Raw genomic sequence first — 26,549 nt, 5'->3', positions numbered from 1 at the left:
GACAAGGGGCACGTGCAGCGGGAGTGAGGTCATAACTCAAACCATCTTCCCATACCCATCTCTCGGTGTGAATGTTTTGTGTTATCTATTTGAAATGTCCCTATATTGAAGACACCCTCATGTGAATGCTTTTTCGAAGGTCAGGTGATTCTACTTCTTTTGATGGCTTCAGGATCAAATATCGCCTGACGTCACTTACTGTGATGCATCTGGGTCAGTCTGACTCAGAGGCCACATGAGGTCGCATTATTTGATGTCAAAGGGTGTGCGATGTTTTTTTTCGCTACCCTTGTCATTTTAGTGAATCTGCGATCATGAACACTGTGCTTCTTTCCTGTTGTTATCAGACACTGTGATTCCCTTGATAGCCTTATCTTGTCTGAAGCGGACAGAGAAATGACAGAGAAATGATGGAACGGACAGCCTTGGTTAATGTCCATTCATACGAGGAAGGAATATATATATATATATATATATATATATATATATATATTATCTACTGGCGGTCGCCAGTAGATAGTTATAGTTAGGACCGAGTTTCCATAGGAAATTTCAAAATTCTATTTTGAATAACTTTGGCGCCGATTGACGAATCCTCGCGAAATTTTCAAAACTAATGGGGCGCTCCGCTCTGCTCCTACCCTGAAAGTCTCGGGGTGATTCGTCAAGCGGGGGCCGAGAAAAAGGGGGTGTCCCAAAACGCGTTTTCCCCATGGATTTTTCCATAGGGACTTTAGTCGCAGCTACAGCCCGAACGGCTGAACAGAATTACGTGAAATTTGGCAGAGAGGTAGCCATAAGGTCCATGAAGTGCCTTTTGCAGGTTTGGTGTACATCTGCTCAGTATTTCCAGAGAAAATAGCATTTAAATCAATATATATCTCTGAACGTGCGCAGCGTGCACGCTGGGAGTGCGCACCTTGCCGTGCGCGAGCGCAATTCTGATTGGTTGTTAGATCTTAGTAAACATTCGAATCGGTTGAAACCAGGAAGTGTCGGCCGCCATTTTGTCTCTCGCACTCTGAGGGGGTGAAAAACAAATGTGGAGAACGTGAAAAGGGGGCAGGGTGGACAGTTCCTGACCCCCTAGCCCTGTGCGCGCGCGGTGGGCACGGAGCGTTTCGCCCCCAAGGGCCAAATACATTTTTTTTTGTTTCGCAAAATCGCCTAGTGCGCGCACCCTGCGCGCACCACCCAAACGGAAAAAATTCTGCGAAGTTCGAGCAGCGTGCGCGCACTCCGCGATTTTTCGGGAAAAAAAAATGTATTTGGCCCTTGGGGGCGAAGTGCTCCGTGCCCACCGCGCGCGCACGGTGCGCGAAGCGATCCGTGCGCGCACGGCACGAAGTGCGTAAAGTGTGTGCGAGGTGCGCCCACTGTGCGCGCACGGCACGTAGTGCGTAAAGTGGGCGCGCGGTGCGCAAAGCGCACCGCGTTCCCACTGCGCGCGCACGGTGCGCGCGCCGTGAAAAGGTTTTGTTTAAAAAAATATATTAAAAAATACATAACTTAGCATTTAAAAAACCGTACAAATTCTCTGAAAAAACCATAGGTTTCACACACGTTATAGTTAGGAATTAGCATTTAAAAAACCTTGCAAATTCACTTAAAAAACCATAGGTTTCACACATGGTATAGTTAGCTGGGCATTTCCCTCGTAAAAAACCAATGAAATTCCCCCGTTATAGTTAGTGCAGGCAACTATAACTCACGCGACCGCAATCCGCTGCTGATGACGTCAGATATTACATCACTGATGACATATGTGTCTTTCTGGGAAAAAAAAATGTAATATATGTATAGCTAAAGATGAATGGAAGAAGACATGGGTAAATAAGTGTCTAAATACAGTGATGTAATATCTGACGTCATCAGCAGCGGATTGCGGTCGTGTGAGTTATAGTTGCCTGCACTAACTATAACGGGGGAATTTCATTGTTTTTTTTACGAGGGAAATGCCCAGCTAACTATAACATGTGTGAAACCTATGGTTTTTTAAGTGAATATATATATACATATATATCTCCATGAATTTCCGTTTGCCTCTCTGGATTGTCCAAAAAACTGATACGGACCACAGCGTAAGTGCTTATTCTTTTATTCTGTGCAAAATCGGCATGACGCGTTTCAGCTCACACGGGAGCCTTGATCACATGACGATATATATATATCACCTGATGACAAAAAGAGTGCTAGAGAAATCTCTGTGCTCTATACTTTAGGTGTAACAAGTGGCAACATAGGCACCACGGTGCAGTGGCATCATGGCACAGGGGGCAAGGGTCTAATTATGTCTATTACTACCCAACTGGCTGGCAGAGAAGCACATTTCTTTTATTGCACATTTGCCGGAAAACTTTTGCTAAGCTTCTAAGCGCACCACATATTGATGCAGCAAACCCAGGCCAATACCTTTTTACCTTTTTTGACCATCCACATTGGTATCCAGCGGTCCAGTTTCTGCTGGGAAGAGTACTGAAATCAGACATACGAAATTCTTATCATCTACTCTGTGACCTCCCTTGACACCCTGAAGTCTCGATAGGAGACATGGCTGGGCCTCCTTGACAACTTCAACTGCAGGGACACGTGAATCACCCAGAACACTGGTCATTTCTTCTAGACTCTGACTCCTACAGCTCCGTTACTTCCATCGGACCCGTCATGTGCCTTTTGGAGTATGGCAAGCCCAGAAACGAGCTATGCCTGCCTGCACTCGCTGTCAAGAGGAGAGGGACCAATTCTTCCATGTAGTGTGGGCGTGTCCCCATTAAACAGTATTTCCAGAACAAAATTGCATTTATTCCCCAAGTGATCTCAAAACCCTTGGACCTCTTCCCCAGAGTTGCCTTGTAGAGTTTTGTAGATGATTTTGGAGGAACACAGGGAGATTGTATATTGTTGGTTATTGGGACGGAGCTCGCCAAGAGAGACATCCCCAGGCACTGGAGATCATTGGATCGGGAACTTGTCTTTCTGACTGATTTAGGAAGGTTTCTGACCAACCGATTCCGATGTTCCGATGCGAGTTAGGCGTTAGGAATATCCTAATCCAAACCCGCCGGCATTTGGAATGACTGAGCCATGCAAAGCAGACGTGTATGTCTCTATGGGCCGCGTTTACGAACGACCAATTACAATGCTGATTCAGACAGCCTTTCCAAATCGTGCCGTCCTACTCAAATCGGCAGTCGGAATCAGACTTTGGGGGCCCTTAGCGGGCCCCCTGCACCCGAAGCCTTTCCAATCAGGTCCGTGGTGGTACCCATGTGTCCCCCCTTACCAGCCATGCACAGTGTGGTAGGCACCAGGGGAGGCCTGCAACAGGGTGCCCAATTTTCCCCAGCCACCCCTTTCTTCAATGGTAGCCTATGCATTCGGTCGGAACATAGGCTCCCATCGAAGTCAATGGGAGTCCGACCGAATTGTATCTGGAAGCATCCGGATGCATCGTAATCGGTTGGTCGGACTCTCCTGATCCAAATCGGTAGGAAACCATTCCCAAACCGATTCAGTCGGAATGATTTCCGAACCGCATCGTAATCGGACCCATGGTGTTTTCCTCTGGTACTTGCACCGCTCTGGACACTGTTGGCTCAGACTTCTATCTTTGCTGGCTCCAGTGGCCAGATCAGTAGGCTCCTTTATGTCCCTATGCCTTATTGCTCTCTTGGGTCCCTCCAGTGAGCATATGTTCTGGACTTCTCATTTTGGAGTAGATGCTGAGCAGGTCCGGAGGAAGTACGTTAGGGAGCACGATCTTTAGTGTCCTAAGTATCAGATTTCTCCTGGGCATGGATTTTATAGATTGCACAGGTAAGCTAATGATTGATTGTGGCTTCAGCCATTGGAATTCTGCTTCCATGTTGATGTTGAAGAGATATTTTCTTCCTTCCAGGTTTCCTATTATGGTTTGGGGGCATTTTTGCTGAGCTTCACCTTCCGGCTTATAGCAGACTAGTGCTTATGTGGCCATGTTTATTGTTATGACAAGGTTTCTTTCTGGTGTTTTCATTGGAGTTTCTGCTGATCTTGTTCCTATTGTTCTTGGGGATGATGCATGGTTTTGGTGTGAGTCCCTCCTATAGATCCTACCCATTTGGGCTAGGCATATGATAGCATGTCTTGGCTCCTCCTTTCTGATTGGTCCTTTCTCAGATGTTCAGCTGTATCCTTTGATGATGCATACCCATATAAGAAGTTATAGCGTCCTTTGGGGTTGTCCCCTTTTGGGCTTGTTTCAGATTTTGAGGGCTTGGCGTTCTTCCAGTCTGGGCTGCTGTTGCCCATGGCAGAGTCCTGTGTCCAACTGGGCAATTATGTTGTGAGTACTTAGTTTGCACCTTGAGTGATTTTGTTTGTCCTCCAGCTAACTGTAATGGTAGAGTACGCTACAATGTTGCTGCCTGGTCCCAAGCGTGTTTCTAGCCGTTTTAGACTACTTCTCCGCTTCCCAACCTTTCTTGACTGATGCTTTTTAGGGTAATCTGAGCCACTGATTTTTTCCATACAAGAAGTTTGAGTGGTTCTGTTTGATCACTGTTGCAGCCTGTTGATGTGTGTTGGAGTGAGCAGTGCAGAGTTTTCCCCAGTTTTGGTGTGCCTTGCTGTAGAATTGGTTTAGTACCATTGCTTATAGTTTCTGAGTAATACCTTCAGACTTAGGACAGGTGGCCTGCTGCTGATTTGCGCCTTGTTTTAATGTCTGCTTTTTCTCATGGTGGGTTATGTGTTCGACCTACAAGGTTACTGTGTTAATGGGGGTGCTTCTACTAGCGTGTGCCAGAGTGGCTATGGTAGCTGGTTGCTTCCTTTTCTTTTTTTTCTCCACCCTCATGACCATTCCTTTATTCTGGAACAGAAGTTGGGTTCGAACTACATCCCAATGTTAAGATTTTTCTGGCAGATCGATTGTTTCTGTATGGTTGCCTGTGTACGATCAGTGGCTAGCTGTCCATCACCATCCTTTGTGCTCTGGCTCTCCTCAGGCATTGCTTAGCCTGTAAGTAGCTTGGTATGTGTTGTTGTTGTTGACCGCTTCTGTTACTTTTGAGGTTGCAGTTTTAAATTTAGCACATCCTTCTTAACCGTTGTGCAGCCATGTAGGGCACCCTCTTTGAGGATCCTTATTGTATGCTATCTTGTTTCTGCTGCAGGGGGGTCAGTTGTGTTGCCCCAGTCTTTTATGCTCAAGGCCACATGTATTGACGACCCTTGTTCCACAGGAATATGCTGGTTTGAGTTCCTGGGCCTTTATATATTTTTCCTGAAAGTTGGATGGTTTCCCTTTGCAACTCATTTGGCTTCTACGGTTCCTTTTCCTTTGCTGGGCTAGCATTGTATTTCCTTGGATTGTTGACTGTCTTGGGTGCAGTAGCAGACTGTTACTGTCTTCTCACGTTACAGCGAGGCAATGGCTGGTGTTCTTCATGTCTGGATTTTCTGCCTGTATATAGCAGTAATTTCTCTGTCCTTGGCCTTTTCTAGTTCAAGGTGGTCGGACATTTCTTTTCCCTTTTGGAGTTAGATTTCCCTTTTGTTGCTATGTTGTGGGAGTTGCATTCTTATGCTCCGTCAGTTCAGTAGAGTCTACGGTTTTGGGCACTTTTGTCTGGCTATGTTGCTACTGTCTGCTGTGATTCTCTGTTGAGATTGTCACCTAGCATCTGAGGACTTTGGGGGTTTTGTCTCCTGGTTTCGGTCAAAGCTTGTTTAGAAGTTGCTGCTTTTGGGTTACTGTTGGTCTTTAGGTACTTTTTGCGCTATTCAGGTTGTTCCTGTGTACCAGTAATAACGACTGGGTGATTTCGTATATGGACTATGAGGATGGTTCTTTTGTCCTTTTCTACACTCAGAGCCACCTGCTTGGGGTACTGCTTTGTTATTCGATTCAAGAAGTGTGGAATCTGCAGGTAGAAGTATCCATCAGACGAAAAAGTTACTTATCTTCTGTAATGGTCTTTCTGGTGGATATGCTGCATACCTGCATATTTCTCCCCAACCTACTCATCCTCCCTGTTTAGAGGGGGGTTGTGATACTACAACCCAGAACAGAGGTAGGTGTATGTATTGCATTGTTATAATTTTGTGAAGCTCGTCTCTGCCTCTAAGCGGGGCGAGAACTGAAATCGGAGCAACGGATGGCACCATACGTGGCTCTGTGTTATTCATTAGGGGGACATGTCCGAGTCGTCTGGCAGCCATGGCGGCACCTGCTGGCACAGGAGAGCTGTTGCAAAATTCGAGATCCAGTCTGGCGCCTAGGAAGACTCGGGAGGTGAGGAATCTCCAGGGAGACAGCGCATCCACCAGAAAGTTCTCTTTTAATAACAAAATCCTGTTAGCTAATGCTTACTTCTCAGAGCTCATTAAAATAAGTACAAATAAAGAAGTAACAGGAAAATGCAGTGGTATGGGTATAAACAACACCCTCCCAACCATAACAAGTGGAATAGCTCCTTACTACCATTCGAAAAACTCTTTAGGTCTTTTACTTGACATGTATAGAGTGACATATTTCGAACTCCGCTGTCTTCTCTGCCGTGTTTGTTATTGCATATCTGTATTATGCAACATAGCCAAAAAACACGTTGAGGTATACATGTGCAGCTATTCTTAGGACCGTATTCTGGATACGTTGTATTCTCCCGTGTATTTAAAGCCAGTCGGAAAGAATGTGCGCGTGTCAAGCGTCTCTCAACGCTGTCCAGGCTCTGTGCGTCTATTCACGTAGCCCTCAGTGTCCGACGAACGTCATTGGTTTTGGGTCACATTTGGCATATACTTTTCTGAACACGGTGTCCTAACCTCAACGGTAGGGTACTGAAGAAGGTCACCCTATCGAAAATCGCTTTCGTAAGAGGGCGCTCTGATAGGAGAGTGATTACTTTTGAGCAGCTTTGGTTTGAACGCAATCAGAACGTAAACACGGTACGTCAATCGCGCGCAGCACTTGGAATGTGTCGGTGTGAAGTGGGGGGCAGTAATACTTGGCAGTGCTGACCGGGTGATATGTGACTCCTTGTTTCAGTCCCTTGACGCGTTTACGTTCAAGTGCTTCAGCAGCTGAGCATTAATGCGCCTGTCAGTGATATCCCAGGCACGGTGCGCGTGACGGAAATGCTGTATATAAGTAGGGTGGCTACTTAGACACTGCGGCAGCTTGACAACGTGCCCTTGTGATTGCAGACTTTATGCTTACTACAATGAAAACTTGCAGAGTGGATATTATTCGTGAACCTAGCTACCTCCAATCACCCCCAGTTGTGGATTGCTAATTTTGTAAGAGTGGTTACCCTGTTCTAGGTTGAAAAACTTCCATGGCTCAGGGGTGTTCGATTGCTTTCAGAGAACCCTTCCAATCCCTGGCGAAGCACAGGAGCTCATTATCATGCAAGTACCACAGTACCTAGGGCAGTAGTCTACAAACTTGTTAATGCCCCCCTCCCTCAACACCCCTTCAGTGGGGGGAAAAATCACTGCCCCCCCCCTCAATTTTTCACAATTATTCTATTAAACTGGAAATGTTTAAATATCTATAGACTTATTTAAACATTGCAGTTAAGTTCTGTTAACGCTTTACAAATGTAGTCAGGCAAGCCTTACCAACGTGTAAAAGTATCCACAGTGTGATTATTAGAAACGGGGGTGGGAGTTTTGGAGAATATTTGGAGTCCCTTTCATTTTGACACCTTCTCCCAGCCAGAATATAAATGACAAAAGTTGTTAGTGATGGCCCATTACAGAGCGGCTTAATACTGCTTATTTTTTTATTCTGAAAACTAAGGACTAATCAGCATAATGGTTCTTTTGGCTAGAGCCTGGTGCCCCCTGAGATCACTTGAGGCCGCCCTAAGGGGGGCCCACCTCCCAGTTTGAAGACCCCTGCCCTAGGGTGTGTTTGTTTGAAAGAATGGTATGTGTGGCCTATGTTTTGGTGTCCTGGTGGTGACAAAAATGGTGCTGTTATCCTGAAACCGGCCGCTGTGCGGAATTGATTTGAGGAGTACAGAGGAATGAGGGGGATATCACTTTTTAACTTTATATACCTTTATAGTTGTGTTTGGTTGGAATGGTGTGGGTTACAATCGAGGCTCATTTTAAACGTGGTTTGGTATAGTGCATGAAGAGCATTGGAACAAAAACATTATGCAGCTAAAACATTGTTTATTGTTTTGGTGTTTGCATTAGATAGTTTTTGGAATACACCTGGGAAGACTAATTGATTTGGCTTTACTTTGCGTCATATGCAAAATAGAACGATACCAATAAATGGATGTGTGACATTTAAGTCATCTCCCCATCCTGTGTAAATTATTTTGAGTCCCAACATTTAGTGGCTAGGCTGTAAATTGTTTTGTCACAAATCTCTTTCAACAAATCTATCCAGACCCGGTGCCATGCATGTGTACACAGTCAAGCGAGCTTCTCTGTAGAGCTGTTCACCCACCTTTGTTCATTGCTTTGTTCCAGACAGTGTGGGCTGAAAATGACTTTGTGCATTAACCTTTTTTATTCTCGGCCCCTCTTAACACCTTAGTCTTGGTTTGGCATTTTTTCATCTCCTTCATCTTTCCACTGGCCTAGAACATTGTTCACCTCAACAGCCATCTTCAAGCGACCTACTATTTGTCATTGGCTGTTGGTTGCCACCTGGCGTAAAATAGTGTGATCACTTGCCTTAACAATAGCCACCTGGACAGGTTGTGATCTCTCCTCTTAGATTAAGTGCTGAGATCTTTTAGGGTGCCTCTCCACCACTAGCATAACAAAGGCACCCAAGCTATTCCTTATCACAAGCGTCCATTGATACTTAATGGAACTAGATGTGAGTACCATTGTGAACTTGCCTTGGATATTTCTGATACCTGCCATTAGCAATGCGAGTCAGAACAATTATACTTCCCCACATATTCTATTTTCACACAGAGAGAAACTGGCAGGCTCCATATGTAGCAAATAGTTTCACCAGGTCCAGTAGCGGCTGCTACCAACCAGGGTTGGTGGGCGGGGAAGGGGGTGACGGAGGGAAGCGGCGGAAATAAAACATAAAGCACTTACCTTTTTACCGCTGGCTGCTGCCTCTTCTTCCTCCGTTGTCGAGCCTGCACTCCGGCCAGGAAGCACACAGCTTCCCCGAATCCCCTGACCAATCACAACGCTGCCTTAGCAGCGTTGTGATGGTTCTGAGCGCCATGGTTCCGCGCTCAGACAGTGGCTGACAGGCTATGCATGTTCCCCACGCAGGCTGTAATACAGCCTCCGTGGAGAACATGCAGGGTGCGTATGACGCTTTGGACGGCCCGAGATGGCCGGCCAGAGCGTCATGGCACTTTTGGTGCTGCCACCACTCCTCCCTCCATGATGCATGGGGAGCCCAGCCCCACCTGCCGGGCTTCAGTTGCAAGCTGAATACAAAAACCATAATGATAACAAAGGTTATTATCATTTTATTTTTTGTATTCAGCTTGCAGCTGAAGCAGTGGGGCGACGCTCCTCTGCCTCCGCAGAGGAGCTGGCACTGTCCAGGTCTGAAAACATAAGATGTATAAACTCTGGGCTGTAAGAGTTGTTGTCCTTGGACACGAAGTAATGATTTACTCAGTCTCCTTAGGCACGTACCTACTGATGGGAGGAGCAATTATCTATAACCCTCCAGGAAGTACAGTAGAATTCAGTATGCAGCTTCTTTCTCAGATACTCCCCGTTTGTTTAAAACACAAAAATATTTTAGTACTAGGAGATTTTAATGTTCATTTCGAGTTACATTCTAACTCACTTACCAAGCATCTTGCAGATAATATGGAAATCCTGCAATTAACCCAACTAGTCAACCAAGACACCCATAGAGCGGGACACATGTTGGACCTGATATTTACGAATATTAAGTCCGCAACTATCAACAACATTGTGCCTCTCACATGGACTGATCACTTCAGGATTGACTTCACCATCAGCGTCCCCATAAAAAACACGAGACCAATAATACAGGCCCAGGCCACAAATAGAAACTGGAAAAAAATTTCATTGGAAAAATTCCAACAGCACTTCCATTTTAAGACCAACCCGGGCTCATCAACTGAGCAAGAAATTTATGGTCTACAAAAAAGCATCGGGGATGCTCTTGAACACGGCTCCACGAACGCTACCAAAACTAAATCTAGACGAACGATCTCAGAAAAGTGGTATAGCCCTGATCTTAAAACTCTTAAAAGAAAATGCACCACGCTGGAGCACAAATGGAGGTTAAGCAAAACCATGATTGACAGAGACATTTATAAAAAGGAACTGAAAGCTTACAATACAGCCATACGAAAAGCAAAAAAAGATTACTTTTCACAACAAATTTTCGAACATAAACACTCTTCTAAAGCACTCTTTAAAATTGTTCGAGAACTTTGCATCCCCCCTGGCCTTACATCAAATTTGTCACCTTCACAGGAAAGATGCAACGAAATTAGTAATTTCTTTTTTGATAAAATCGATAAAATCTATTCATCCTTTTCAAGTACCGATCCGGTATCGCCAGAGCAGCACACCGATGTAGAGTCCTGCACATTGGCTAGCTGTCCTGCCTTCGGGCCTTTTTCAGAAGAGCAAGTAGCCAAGGTCATGTCTGAAATTAAATCAGGCTCTCCACTGGATCCATGTCCACACCACATATTCCTACAAATAATTCCTCTCATTTGCCCAATAGTAACACAAGTTTTAAACATGTCTCTCGACCAGGCGGAATTTCCAACTATTTGGAAAACAGCAGTGGTTACGCCTTTACTAAAAAAAGTAGGTACAGATATAAAAAACCCAGCTAACTACCGACCCATATCACAGTTACCATACCTCTCAAAAGTTTTGGAGAAACTGGTGAACAAGCAACTCTCACAATTTTTGGAAGCTAACAACCTGCTTGACGTTTCACAGACGGGCTTCAGGTCCAACAACAGTACTGAAACAACCCTTTTGGCAGTACTCGACGACATCAGAAACCAGGTGGATAGGGGTAAAACGGTGGCCCTGATATTGCTAGACTTATCAGCGGCTTTCGATACCGTATCCCACAACCTCCTGATAAAAACATTAGCTGCTAAAGGAATACAGGAAAAAGCCCTGCGGTGGTTGAATTCCTTTCTAACTGACAGACTGCAATCGGTTCGACTTGGCGGTTTCTCTTCCACTCCCCGAAAGATTAAATATGGTGTACCACAGGGGGCATCATTAAGCCCAACGCTATTTAATGTTTATGTCTCCTCACTAGCTGCGATCGGGAAGAAGTGGGGCGTAGACATCTGCTCCTACGCAGATGATACGCAACTTATGATTGCATTAAATGGTGAAGATGGCACTAAAAACAGATTGCACAACTGTCTTTCTGAATTATCTAGTTGGATGCAAAACCACTGTTTGAAGTTAAATGCCGACAAATCAGAGATTTTGCTATTCGGCGCTTCCCAGCAGCTTTGGGATGATACCTGGTGGCCCAACAGCCTTGGCACACCCCCCAAACCAACTCAGAAGGCGAAGAATCTGGGAGTCCACATTGACAATGCACTATCAATGAAAGACCATGTATCAATTACTTGCGGCAAAAGCTTTGCACTTCTGAAAATGCTTCGAAGAGTATTTCCCTGGATTCCCTTGGAATGCAGAAAGATCTTAGTCCAGTCACTATTAATTAGTAGACTGGATTACGGGAACTCCCTATTTGTCGGCATGGCCGATTACCTATTTTCAAAACTACAGCTTGTTCAGAATGCGGCAGCGAAAGCTGTATGCAACAAGAGAAAATAAGACTGAGCGACTAGCTGCCTGAGAACCCTACACTGGTTGCCAATGAGAGAAAGGGCCGCCTTCAAAATACTGTGCATTACTCACAGAGTCCTGCACGACACCGGCCCGAACATTCTAAAACATAGTCAATTTCTATGTACCAAACAGAAACCTCCGATCCCAAACCGCTGCAAGAGCAGTAACCACCCGTATAAAAAAGGTCAGGACGGGAGGCCGTGCTTTCTCACACTCAGCCGCAAATCTGTGGAACAATTTATCAACAGACCTAAGACTCACTGATGATTACCTCACCTTTAGGAAAAACTTAAAACCATGCTGTTCCCCAACACTTGCTAACTTTCCTGTCTATTCTCGGCAACACTCTGCACTCTGTCAATCTTAGCGCCATGATATCCTTTGGGATGAATGACAGCGCTTTAGAAATATCCTTACCATTACCATTACCATTACCATAGCCTCAAGGAACTCTTGTTCCTTGGGCTGAAACCCTTAATGCATTGAACGATCAGTCAGGATTTGGTCAAATCTATCATGTTAGGTTTCTGTTGCTCTATGTGTCCAATTCAGAACAGAATTCAGTCATGCACCTTCCATGTTTCTGGTTTTGTTGTTACGCTGGATAAGAAAGTAAAGCTTCTCCATTTTATTTTCCTATGGCCTCTCTACCACAAGTCCAGGCATTTGAGCCCAACTCTTACCTTGTTCTAAGGATGCATCAAAGGCCAAATTGGGAATGCAAACCAGCCCCTGGCAATTAACACAGACCGGGCCCGTGGGGGGGAGGGGTGGGGACGATGCTGGTGGAAACAATGCTGCTTCTTTTGTTACAGAGGGCCGATACTGCAGCGCTACTGCAAAACTGGCCCCCAGTAACAAGAACCCCACCCCCCCCACCATTCCAGAATTGCCCTCCACCTTTCTGTCCCAACGGGAAAACGCCCGGTGCCCGCTATGGCCAGTTCGACCCTGGATGCATCGAGAATCTGTCTGACGTGGAGAGTAGTTTTCACATTCAGAAAAGTGTCAGAGGCATGGTAAAATGGATTTCTGGAGGCGGGTATGGTGAGTGACCCTTTGTCAAGGTTATGCACCCTGTTCTCCTCAGATCAAATCTGTCTGAAGACAGGCATTCTGTGGGTTTAAATTACTGTAACAGCACTAACCCCAAGAATGTGTGTGGCCCTTGTTCCTGTCCCCAATTTTGAACTTTTATCAAATAGATTCAAATTCTCCTGGCACTTCAGAAAGTCTTGTATGGGCAGTCTACCTGCCAGTAGCACACCATGGCACCATACATGGGTAAGACAGTGGCAGGAGCAATTAAACAAAGAAAAACGAGCCTCCCTACCACCACTCACTACCATATTATTTTTCTAACAAGGTGCTCCTGTGTATCTCACTAGTTGTAGAACGCCCCATTTTGCCACGGAACGGAAGGAACTGTATGATGAAGCATGCCACCAAGGGGTACCTCTGGTGGTTGAGAGTTTTCTATAGCAAAAGGATTCTTTTCCCCCCTTAGGTCAAAGGGAGGGTTCTTGGATTGATCAAATCGAGTTGGGCTATATCGTTTGTGTAAAGTTCTGTCAGAGGAGGGTTAGCCCTTGCTCTACAGTGCTTCTTCACTCTCCTTAATTTGTTTATGGTAACATAATTATAGTCTACACTCACCCTCTGTACACAGTGGGTTCAGGTGGGTATCAGACCATTGCCTTTGTCCAGAGTTGATTTCCTCTTTCCTGGTCGAAACTCACCCATTTCCCATTCGTTATGTTGTAGCTGTTTCCCATTAGCAAAGTCTGCACATTGTAGCTCAGTGTCATTTTCTGTATCACATTATCCTAATTTCAACTGCCATTCCCCCCTCCTGGAATTCACCATTTGAACCTGCTATAACTGTCCAAAATTAGTAATGTGGCCATTCAGCAGGGGTGCACCAGTATCGTGGTCACAAATGACAGTAGCCATACAGGATGCTGTCCAGCAATCACCGACTCTCCCAGGAGCCCAACAAAAGGTGTTGCGTTGCTGGGCAATCAATGAGATCACAAGATTTCCAACCTCAGGAGACATTTGATGCTATTAGATTCCTCCAATGTTAACAGGAGGGGCATGTTAAAATGGTGGCTAAGGTGTGGAAGTAATCTGCACTGAGAGGCCTGAAGGTAGCAGACTTGATGGAGGTTAATGGGCCGAGGTGCCCATGCTTCATTGCGCTGTGAAAGATCCCAAGCGGTCTGCTATTCTGGCTTCTGAGTACAGTGCAGCTGCACCTTTTGAACAAGGCATACCTGTTAGCCCACCTGTTAGCCCAGCCCCCTCAGAGAATGGAGTTAGTAGCCCCCAGTGCAGGAAGGTCTGTATAAAATAAAGTAACAAGTCGCCTCTCACTATGTGTTTTTCATTCCTCTTTTGGAACATTCCACCGTGAACTGCTTGCCGTCCTTTTTATAATAGACAGTCTAAACCGCACTGATCTCATGACTTTCCATTTGTCTTGTGGCTTCCGAAGACTTTTCTGATCCCACTGGCTTGCCCTATTTTTCAATTCAATTCAATTCAAATAGACTTTATTCGGATTTCAAAAACCATCCATAAAAGCACAAAATTTGAATTAAAATACATGATTTAACACTACAACTTCAGGCCACAATTTATAATAAATTACATATTAGGTATAACTTACAGGAACAACAATTAGAATACAATTATACCATCTTGCTATACTATGCATAAAACCATCATACATACAATATATAAAAATATACAGAAATGCAACTACTGACTTTATAAAAGCAAAGCATATGCGATGCATTAAGTTTGTGCAAATTAGGCTTTAAAGTGCAAAATGCATATGTAAACAAAATTACTCAATTTTCAAAGACCTGCGTGAACGTACAATTGCATGAAGAAAGCCACTTACTCTAAAAATTAGTTCGTCTGATCCAAGCATTAAAAAGTGTCTAAAGGCATGATTGTGGTCAGACAAATCATAGTTCCTGCAATAGGGGATTAGGAAATACTTTGTATATTTCCTATAAAAACCACAGCCAAAAATAAAATGGAGCATACTCTGTGTTCCACCAAGGTCACAAGGGCAATGTAATTTTTCCAAATTTTTGGTGTAGCCCAGTGGAAAGCAGATAAGATTTACGATGCTCCTGTCCCGAAATCTAAATAATAGAATCCTGTTCCACCTGCCCAATTTTTTACGTAAATAGGGCTGGGGTAACGTCGGATATTCAATATATGGTTCCCGGATCATTAGGTAGTTTATTGTAGATTGTTTCAGTGAGTCCACTCTTTCCCTCTCATTATGAAAGTATTGATAAAGTGCCCTTCTCACCAGGTTTTTATGGGAGCGGTCGATCTGGTCGGGATCTGTGAAAAGAAGACCATAATTGACACTCACAAGGCTCCTTTCTACCGCATTTATCCATGGGATTAATCTCGAGTTCTCCCTTTTCAAACAATCCCTAATGATCTCGCGGGAAAGGGAAGCTGCTGGGTTTTGCCAAATCCTTAACCAAAATAATGCAGGTCTGGCTCTTATGAAGTCCTCAATGTAATGCAATTTTAATTCATTATGACATACGAAGGTCGATGCACTAATAACTCCCCCCAGGATCTTCCGACAGAATCTATTCTCTTCTCTTTGTAGTTCTGAACAGTTCGAAAACCCCCAGACTTCTGCTCCATACGTTCCAGTTGGGAGACATTGGGTCCGATAAATTTGTAATAGACTGGAAACCACATCAGCCCGACGTGGTTGATGAAGAGAAGTAACAGAATTAATGGATTTAGAGAGTTTGTTCCTCCCCATTGCAACGTGGGGTTGCCATGAACCGCTATTGGAGAATAGCAGACCCAGATAAGGAAAAGTGCATGTGCTTTTTAAAGTGTTTTGACCTATCGCAATCTTTGAGATTTTATAATTTTTAGGGCCGCAGGTCATTATAAAAGATTTACTAAAATTAGTGCACAAACCTAGATCAGACATATAATTAACAAATCCTGAGATTAAAATACGCAGAGCATTCGGGGTGCGGCCCATAAGGACCGCATCATCTGCGTAAAGTAACGCCGGGATAGGTCTCTTATTAATGATGGGGACGTCCTTTGTCAGATTACATAAAGAGTTAGTTAATTCATTGATGTATAATATGAAAAGCAAGGGGGCCAAGACGCAGCCTTGTCTCACCCCCTTGCCAATTAAAATATCGTTTGAAACCTCTCTCTCATTATTTATTCGTACTCGGGCTTTCAAATTGCGATGGAGGTTGGCCAAAAAGTGGACTAAAGGTTCATCTAAGCCATAGTTTAAAAGAATGGACCATAAGCGGGAACGGTTTACAAAATCGAATGCTGAGCTTAAATCCATAAAACCAAAATATAAGGGGGATTGTTTGGCTCTTGTATATTTGGCCATTAGGAGATTAAGGTTCAAGCATTGTTCCACCGTACCAAGTTTACTCCTAAAACCCAACTGGCAACGATGGATAATAGAGTTCTCATCTGCCCAGGTGCTAATTTTATTAAACAAAACCCTTCCAAGGACCTTCAGGGTGTTATCGATCAAAGATATTGGTCGATAACACCCCGGGTCCATCCTATCTCCCTTTTTAAAAATAGGTACAATGGTACTGCTAGACCATGTCAAGGGGATGGATTCCCTACTCAAGTTGTTAAAAAGATTACAGAGTAAAGGGGCCCAAAAACAGGTATAAGATTTTATCTGATCGATGGACAGGCCATCTGGGCCAGGGGCCTTATTGCCAGCACTATTGGTAATAGCTTCCTCCACCTCCTCTAATGTTATAACTATGGTGCTGTCGGGGAAAATATCCTCGGTTAGGTCTCCAGCCGCAGCATAGAGCTTAGAAAAATGGTTGACCCATGAATCACTTGTGATATTGCAGTTTATCGGGGTAATGTTACTGCCCAGGGCTCTCAAGTTCTTTACTTCTCTCCAAAACCCTGTCGAGTCTTTTAGGGCAGCAGTTTTGGTGAGATTGTCCCAGTGGCTTATTATCAACTCCTCAGATCTAGCTCTTAATGTATGTTTATATTTAAAACGTAATGATCTGACAAGGGACACATCTCGGGGTTTGGCTTCCAAGGCCTTTCTAAGTTCTCTATTAGCCCTCGAACAATTGGTATCAAACCATCTGTGGTTGTTTATATTATATTCTTTTGGGGGTTTGGAGATTGCCCTTTTTTATAACTGCACATAAATCACAGAAGGACTTGATTATGTCAGGGCCACCAAATGTTAAGCAGTTAGAGATCAATAGAGGGTGGTTCTTAATCACATTAGCTAGAATCTCTTGGTTATCGATCCCTCTCCATACAATCCTAAGCCTGTCTGTAGATGTAGTAATATTTGAGGCCCCAACCTCATATGGGCCTTTAGGTCTTTTAATGGATTTAAGGTGGATTACTATTGGCAGATGATCACTATATGAACTACTGACAACCTCGGATTTAAGTAACACACCGCTAAGGAGAGAGGAGGTGAACATATAGTCAATGGTTGTTGAACTACCACGGCCAATGTAAGTGGGGGCCGGTACCTTTTCCTCAGCAATTCCACTGTAGCCCATTACATCGTCTAAGTCCCTACTATATAATAAGTCCAGTAGTTCAAATCCTCGTCTACAAGGCGGGGATGTAGAATGAATATGAGCATTAAAATCTCCGCCTACACAAATACCATCAAATTGGCCATACTTTTCTCCATTCGCAACTTCATCAATAAAATTAAATAATTCTAAGAAAGTGGGATTGGGATGGTTAACGAAATCATTATTATAAAAATTTATAAAACAGATCTTTAACCTTGCAACATATTTCACAGCTATCAAATGTTTACTAATCACATGTAGTGGTTCGATTTTCACGTCCTTGGAAATTTTTGCCCAGATGGATAGACCACCACTGGGTCGCCCCATAGCAGAAGATCGTACAATAAGATTATGACAGAAAAAGCCCTCCAATAATTGAACACATGTGCACCATGTTTCTTGCAACATTACCACATCATAATTACTTATCCAAGTAACCCATTCTTTAATTTTCATCTTACCTAGAAGCCCCGCAATGTTCCAACTAATGATACTTAAAGTATCAATCGGTGAATTAGTGGGGGAAAAAGGAAGGGCAATGGGAGGGTCGGGGCATACTACGTGGGGAGGTACTAATCTACCTGGGCATGGCTTGTGAGTACATGTAAAATTTGCCTTTTCCAGAGGGACTATACTAGTGATCTCATCAGATATGTTAGAAGATATTGGTGGTGGTCAATCTAGACTTCCTAGATCGGATAGGGCGGAAAATCTATTAGATAAAGGAAGGGTAGTAGGTGCCATTTGAAATGGTCCATGAGGGGGCCTATAGAAATAACCCAATGGGAGGAGGGTTATTGCAGTAGACAAACTGACGTGGGTGTTATGTTTGTCCATAAAAAATCTTACTGAGTTCGGGTGTCTAAAATTAATCACTATACAGTCCCCACTAATATTTTTGTGTTGAGGGCCCACCCAACTCACCCGGCGAACTGATATAATCTCATTTGAGATGTCCCATCTTGCCCCTTTGTGTTTGGTCAGCCAATCGATACATTTATTGTGTAGTTGTACCCATGACTCACTTTGACCTTCTTTAAGGGCAGGGACGCCTGCTAAAACTAAAACATATGGGCAGGCTTCTGGGGGTAAGTGGAGTGACGGCCCTAGGTTATTAGTGGGTCTATTTCTTACAGGTACACCTCCACTATTGCTTACACCATCCAAAGTGATGCCTGTCCTGACTAGTGGGGTAGCTAGTGGGGTGGTGATAGCCTTAACATTTGAACTTACAGTTCTGACCATTGCTGTTCCTTCTACTTCAGAGGGGTCATAAGTTGAGCCAGTGTTCCGTACGGGTAAGGTATTGGCTAAGCTGCTGTTAGAGGAAACAATTTTAGAAATGGTTGGGCCTTTGATGTTACTAGACCCAAGGTCAGCAGTAACCGCCAAACCCCCCTCCCTCAGGCCATTACATAGTGATTCTAGCTCATTCATGAATTTCTCGCCCCGAAGGGCATCTAAGCTAATAATGCCTTTCCTTTTAGTTTCCTCTTTTTTTACAAGGTTTTCGATTTTATCTAGTGTCTTAAAAATAGTATTAAATTGTTTAGCTATTTGAACTTCAACTTGTTTAAAAATGGTATCTACAATAGTTTCAATCAAGTTGCCATTGAGTTTAGGTTGTGTGTTTCGATCGAAAGACTCTGTCTGCGTACTGACAGAATTATCAGTTCCCTCAGAGGGCAACATGAAGTCCCCACAGGTACCTTTGTCCAGAGCTGAAAACTGTGGTCTACAGGTAAAAGCAGGGAGTCTCTCAGTACCTTTGTCCAATAGTAATAGTGGGGGCAATAAATCCTCTGTGACAATTGGTGTAACTATTTCGCAGTCTTTATCTTTATTCCACATGCTCTGTGGGGTGGGTTGGTTTCTACAGTGACTTGGTTGTTTCCTTTTATTTACGGTACTTTTCACAGGGCCTCTCTTGCGTTTTTCCCTTGCTGTTTTGTTAGTACATAGCGTTGGATCTATTTCAGGTACCGTTAAGCAGTCAGTGACAGGGATAGTCGCCAAACTAGTGGCTCCAATAGTAGGGGTTGATGTATCAACTTGAGCAGTTGGTTTGCTGACAACTACTGTAGGGGACAGTGGGAGGCCCGGATTAAGCCTTTGGGGATTGGGAACACAAAAGAGTAATAGTTGGTAATCCGATGGACATTCTTCTTTCGGTATCAGCTATCTCATTGGTGACCATGGTGAGTGCATTAGCCAGCAATGTATCAAACGATGTGGGCAGCTCAATGGGGACAGCAGGGTCTTAAGATGCGGTCGTAGTTGTACGTTTCCCCATGTTATGGTTAATTACCTTCACAGCCTGATGTATAAGAGGGATGGCCCGCCCGACCGCTGGTAACCACTGAGGGCCCGCCCTTTGCCCGGGCTTAGCCCGGCGCGTCCCGCGAGGCAGCCATCTTTTCCTATTTGTAGGCGCCTCCTGACGCAGTCGCGGCGTCAGGTCGACGCGCCGCCGCTTGGGCTGCCGGGAGTTGTAGTCCCCGGGGCGGCGACGCGGGGTGTAAGGCTTCCTGACACTGGCGTTTTTACACTCCCTGGGCTCTTGGCGGTGGCAGCGTCAGCGTGGGCCAGGTAGCGATTCACGGCAGGTAAGTGGCTGGTTTGTTGCCCTATTTTTCTATTTTTTCTGAGGAGAAATATTTTGGTAGTTGACTCCTCAGATTATATATGGGTAGTGTGAAAGCTCTTCATAAAGCTTTTTAGGTCAACCTTTGCTGAAAGTAGTGGGAATCCCAGGTCGCGCATTTGATCAGTGTTAGAACCGGCGGTCTCTAGTTGGCAGAGGTATACACTTCTGACAAATAGGGACCCACCTTCTCTAGTCAGGGCAAGGGGATTACACACTCAGATAACCCCTGCTCACCCCCTTGGTAGCTTGGCAGAGTAAACAGGCTTATCTCAGAGGCAGTGTGTTAAGCATTTATGACCACATACAGTAATAAAGTGAATACACTACAAACGGACACAACACAGGAGTTATTATAAAAAATAAGTATTTTTATATAAGGCTTAGCACAAGACCAAATAACGATAAAAATATACCACAATCTTAATAAATACTCTTTGGAAGGAAAAATAATAGTTCAGGTAAAGATTCTTCTTAGGAAATAGTTCTTTAGCAACAAAAGTAAGTATTCTTCTTTAAACACAGTTCTTGGCAACAATGTGACCCACACAGGAGTCACACGACGTCGAGGTTACGATATTCCCAAGGTTCGGCGTCGACCGCAAGGAGCGCTACGTCGAGCCTGGAGTTGCAACAGACCCCACAAACACAGTACCTTTAGAATGAAGCAACACGATGATCCACGGCGTCGAGAGGTGTTGGGCTGGAGCAGCGCTCACGGCGTCGAGAAGGGCGCAGCGTCGATGCGATCAGCAGCGGCGTCGAGACGGGGTCACTTGGAGCTGAAGCCAAACTCACTACTCACTGGCGTCGCTACTGGCGTCGATCGGGCCCGGCGGCGAAGGCTCGGAACACTGGAGCCGTACTCATGATGTCGAGCTGGATCCGGCGGCGTCCGGCGACGTCGAGATTGCAGATTTCCCCTGTGCACTGGAAACACCACGTTCCAGCAACAAGCAATTCAGCAGGAGGCTGGCACTCTTCCAGCCCTTGGAGATTTTCTTGCAAGCTTGAGAGTACACACTAAATTCCTCTCTTCTTGTCCCTTGGCAAAAATAAAGAAGCAGCTTCAGGTTCCCCCCAGCACACAGCACACTGGCAGAAGGGGGAGGCAACTCCTTGGATCAGCAGGCTTCTTGTCCTTGGTAGAGGTTTCCTTGTCAGAAGTGATCTAAGTTCTTTGGTTCAAGGGTCCTTCTTTTATACCCCTTTTCTGCTTTGTTCCCTTTGTCCAAGCAGGGAAATTCCCCCCATCCCAGGTTTGTTGTGGGTGTTGCCAGGCCGAGGCACCTGGCCTATTCACTGAGCAGGGCAGGGTCATTAGCCGCCCAGCAGGAGGCGGAGCCAGTATTGTCACTGGCAGGGGCAGGGCCATCAGTCGCCCGGCAGGAGGTGGAGCCAGCATTGTGTCAGGCAGGGCAGGCTACCAGGGACTACTCTTCCCCCACTCTAAATGTAAATGCCTCATTCACCCCACACTGACTCATTCAGACCTCTGGAGCCACCCAGCCCCTGACACACACACCAAACCAGCAGAGACCGGTGGATAGTTGGACAAGAAAATAGCCACTTTCTAAAAGAGCTATTTTCAAACACAGAATTTAAAAACCATCCGTCCTAAAGGATGTGTTATTAAATTCTTAGTTCAGGGATACAAAACTCGAACCGCTACCATGCTCCCTGAGTCAGATAAGATTATAATGGAGTTAATAATCAGTCTGCCCATTCTGGCCTATGGAAGGCAGGTAGCCCTTCAATAGTGAAAAACGAAAATGGCTGTAATTCACTATTAGGTCATGCCCCACACATCAGGGCATGACCTACCTTTTACCAACAATGCACCCAGCCCTAGGGCCTACCATAGAGGTGTCTGAAATGTGGCAAAGGGAAGGTTTTAGAGACTGGCAAGTAGGTTTCCTTGCCAAGTCGACATGGCAGTCAGGAACTGCACACAGGCTCTGCGATGGCAGGCCTGGGACACATTTTACAAGCTGCTTCTGTGGGTGGCACAACCAGTGCTGCAAGCCCACCAGCAGCAGTTATCTAACATGCCCTTGGCACACGCAGTGCACTAGACTAGGGTCTGAACAGTAAGTCAACCAAGCCAATCGTAGTAACAACAATCAATGTATCAATTTAACATAGGGAGTGTGAGAAGTTGGCCTGATGTATGATGTCACTAGTTCTAGTGTACACCTTATATCAGTCCAAATACCCTTATGGTGATTGGTTGTAAAGTCAACCTTATAGACCAGCTATCCTAGTGGTAGCATGGACAAGAGCAGTCTTAGGCTAAACTCTGAATGGCATGTGAAGCCAGCTGTGATACCATATATAATCCCTTGAATACCAAATGAAAGGACACCACAACAGATATATATATAAAATAAAGTGTATTTATTCTAGTCAAACCCTCAGCACTCTTTATGAGATTAGAGGTAAGTACAACACAGTCTTATTTAAGCATACATTAAGTCACACAGGTAAGTAATACAGTTAGGCCCTAGGGGCCACGCAAACCATATACTAAGTAAGTGGTATAAGAACCACTGTCACGGAAATAGAATAGGCCTAGGCCTAGGGAATCGCTGGGGCTACACTACACTAGCGTTAGTTAGGAAGTGGGAGGCCCACGGGATTCGTGTGCAGAGTGGAAACACTCACGCGTAATGCGTAAAAGTCAATAGCAATAGTACAGTTTAGAAAACGGTAGATTTAGGACACTTCCGGAGTAGCTAGGAAGTTGAGACTTGAAAACTAGACACTAGGATAGTCACTATCCTGATGAGCACCGGAGTACCCAAGTTACCTAGCCCACAGGCTGCGGGTGCATAGGGGTGAAGATGCGTCGTTTTCGTCGTCGACTCCTATGGATGCCTGAAGAAAGATGCTGACAGGCAGTCAGTGAAGAGTGTCCGGTGGATCCCAAGGCTGGGATCAAGAAGAGAGAAAACCTGCAAGCAGAAGGGACAGAGTCAAAGTCACTAGCCAGTGACCACGTGGAACCAGGAAGGAACCAGGCGATGTCGTGAAGATTGCAGGTGAAGGTGAAGCTTGTCGCTGCAGCCAGGAGGACCAGGAAGCGTCGAGGACGACCAGGACCAGGAGGCGAGCTGTCCCACGAAGGCTCTTGCTGTCGGCGGCGTCGAAGTTGGACTAGGACTCACCAAGCCTTGGCAAGCGGAACCCAGGAAGAACGGAGGACTTGCTTCTGGTGCAGACCAGGAAGGTCTGGCGTGCTTCTTCTTTGCAGAGAAGCGGGAGCCAGTCTGGAGGAGCCAAACCAGCGCAGAAGATTTCAGGGTGCGTCGTCACAAAGGCCACTAGCCAGCGGGCAAGCAACCGGACAGACGCGGCAAGCAGGAAAATGCTGAAGGGCCCCACGCAGGACTCGTGGAGTGTGGGGGGCTGATCTTCGGTGCAGATGGTGCTTGGGGTTGGGGCTTCTCAATCCCCGGTGCACAACTTCGAGGGTACCTCAGAAGCTGCGCTTTAAGTTACTAGCCACTTTTTCCAGGTAGCCGGTCCCACGTCGCTCGTCGCCTCCACGGATCTCAGCTTTGCTGTCGATGTGGATCAGGGTCGGAGAAGTCTGGAAGCCAAGGCTCTGGTCGGGCTCTGCAGTCGGTTCCTCGTAGAACGTGGGCAAAGCAAAGGGTAGTCTCTTGATGGTGCCTGTTTGCACAGGGTAGCCACTCCTTGGCTACAAGGGAGATTCTTCAGTCTTCTTCTTTCGTCGAATGTCGAATGTCGAAGGTCCAGAGTTTCTGTTCAGTTTTGCAGGTTCAGGATAATCTAAAGTCTTGAGGCCCAACTCCCACTCTTATACTAATCTGGGGGGCTGGGATACCTGCTAGGTCACGCCTTATGGGTGGGACCTGGGAGGGGGTGGTTACACCCACTTCCCTTTGTCCAGTTTCGCGCCAGAGCTGGGGCTGGAGTGCCCCAGCGCCGGTTTGAACTGGACTATGCAAGGAACACCTTGTGTGCCCCAGGCATGTCTCATTCCTTTCAGCCCACCCTGCCCCAATACACTAAAGGCTGTCTGGGGAGGTGCTAGCACCTCCCCAAGCAGGAAACCTATTGTCCAGGCCTCCCTGGCTGGGATCACTCCCAGCTGCAGGAGGTCAGACTTGTGTCGTGGCAGCAGCATCCATTTTGTGATGCTGGGGCTCTGGTTAACTTTAACCGGGTAAGTAGGTTACAACATGTCTTCTCCCTCTAGAAGGGAGGGATAATATCCTCATCCCCAGAAATGGGATGGGGGTATTATTCCAAAGTGTTAGACACCTTACACGACATGTTTCGATAAAGCCAAACCATAGTTACCATAACCGTCTAAGATTATAAGGCACTTTAAGAGTATATGGTAGGCTATATCATAGAACAGCTATAAGGACAAGGTTCCGAAAGCTGCAGACAGGCTCAGCTCATGCTAGAGCACCATCTCACATGTTACCAAGCACTCTGCCTCCAGGATTGTTAAGGCCTGCCATAGGAGTGACTGATAGGTACGCATGTGTCTATATGTAAGTTAGGTATAGGAATACTACACCTAAGCAAGGGGTGATTACACGACCTTGCCCCAGCTGAGTGATCAGCCAGTTGTGTCAAAATGGAAGGCCAGGCCAGGGGTGGCATAATACATGCTGCAGCCCCTGGTAGGCCTAGGGTACACCTATGCCCTGGGTACCTAGGGTACACTGTACAGGGTCCAATAAGGTGATCCTTACCAATTGGTTATGTACCTAGGGTACATGGAGTCCATTTTAGAGAGAGAGCAGACAGCCTGAGACCCTGAATGGCAGGATCTCAGGCCAACTAAGTCGAAAAACCAGCTAGACACTAGGCAAAAAAGTTGGGGGTAACCATAGTCAGATATCCACCTTCCTACAGGGAGCACTTGCACTGTGGCACTGATCAGCAGTGGCACAGTGCCCAAAGCAATATTCCAGCAAAACATCATAAACAGAGGAGGCCAACAGAAAAAAAATGGAGGAGAGACTCATGCCAATGATGCCAGGTCTAACAATCAGCGTATTAAAGGTTATCAAGAATCCTTGCACACCTTTCTTGCTGCCTTATCGAGCAGTCTTCACTGAATCCAAAGTTGCCTTATTCCTATAAGAGGTCAGCGACATTTGTGTTGCGTCTGGTCTATTTATTTTTTGTTTTCATCCCCCCCAAGGTGCCCATTGGAGCTGCAAAAATTGTTCCTGTTTTATCAGTTTGATTGTGGTGCACTTCAAAAGACACATAGAAGACATTATTCTCTTTGTTATTGATAACAGTTTTTTTTTTTTAGAGGCGAGTATTTTCTCAATTTTCATAGCACTCTGGAGTACCTCTCTGGTGCTTAACTAATAAGATATATCTTCTAATTTTCTCCTTTAAATGGTCTATTCAGACAGGCCTACGTTAAAACGGTCCCACCGTCTTGTAGGCTCTCTTTTTCCATATATGTGCCACTCTTCACACCGAGGCCATCCTCAGTTTACTCTCTCCACAAGGCCAGCAACATGTGTTTGTTGACCTTTTGATTTTTTCAAAGTCTGTATTCACATTTGCCGCCTTGCAGCCAGGATGTGTGTTCTTATTGATACACTTCAAATTCTGCTATATTTCCCTAGCTCAGTAAGGCAGTTCATAGTCGAGACCAGTCCTGCAAAACCCCTGAGGAACAGAAGCTCAGAATCACCTGCTGTCTCTCTGGTTGGAACACTTAGATCCTGAGTACATGGGACCGCTGTGCCTGTGCCTACTAACTTTAGCTTCTCCATGCGTAGTATGTTTTACCTGTCAGATTCTGGTTTAGTGAGGGCCTACCAATAATCCAGATTAGATGCTACTTCTGTACTTTTTCCAGATATATCTGCCCCTCAAGCACTGAGATTTCCCAAAACACTGGCAGAGGGCTATACTGAAGAGGAGACCAGACATAGCACAGACATATTTGGTCATCATTTATGAACCTTAGCAACAGAACTTACTCCAGAGAATTTTGCGATATTTTTCAAATGCTTTTCATTCACATAGTTTGGATGGAAGTGATACTGTTACACAATGGCATTTGATTTTGTGGTTGGTTGACCAGTCTATATCTGGGCCTATCGCTTCCAGGAAATTGCAGGTAATAAGTTGCACGGCCAGTTACCATGTTGTCAGCGTTTAGGAAGAGTTTAAATCCTACCCAAAGACTGTTAAACAGTTTTCACACAATTTTTGTTTTAAAAGACCTTTCTGTTTGTCAATTTGACAATAATGAAATGGACTGCACAGTTGGCCCTGTACCTACTCGATAAAGGAGTCTGAAAATGTGTCCAATGTGTACAGAATTATGGACACGAGGGGCACACCAGTTAAGCAGGCTTATGGGTATCCTGAGATGTATCTTAGGTTTTTGGCTCCTGTTAAAAAACCGAGGATCTGGTTTGAGTACAGAGATTGCTTGCTTAAACCCTGGGATTTGGTGGAATAATCGGGGAAAGTTTAGA

At 45.3% G+C, this 26,549-nt stretch overlaps 1 protein-coding gene and 1 long non-coding RNA gene across 3 annotated transcripts in view; one reads left to right on the top strand and one right to left on the bottom strand.

Annotated features, from left to right (window-relative positions):
* Positions 1-26,549, bottom strand: part of LOC146798962 (uncharacterized) — a 317,402-nt gene that overhangs the window by 16,408 nt on the left and 274,445 nt on the right. The gene's annotated exons all lie outside the window — the stretch shown is intronic.
* Positions 1-26,549, top strand: part of TECPR2 (tectonin beta-propeller repeat containing 2) — a 616,143-nt gene that overhangs the window by 480,410 nt on the left and 109,184 nt on the right. The gene's annotated exons all lie outside the window — the stretch shown is intronic.

The sequence above is a fragment of the Triturus cristatus genome, chromosome 9 (genome assembly GCF_964204655.1).
Source record: "Triturus cristatus chromosome 9, aTriCri1.1, whole genome shotgun sequence".
Classification (NCBI taxonomy): Eukaryota; Metazoa; Chordata; class Amphibia; order Caudata; family Salamandridae; genus Triturus; species Triturus cristatus.
Note: the sequence above shows the minus strand (reverse complement) of the source record. Positions and strands in the feature narration are given on the sequence as shown.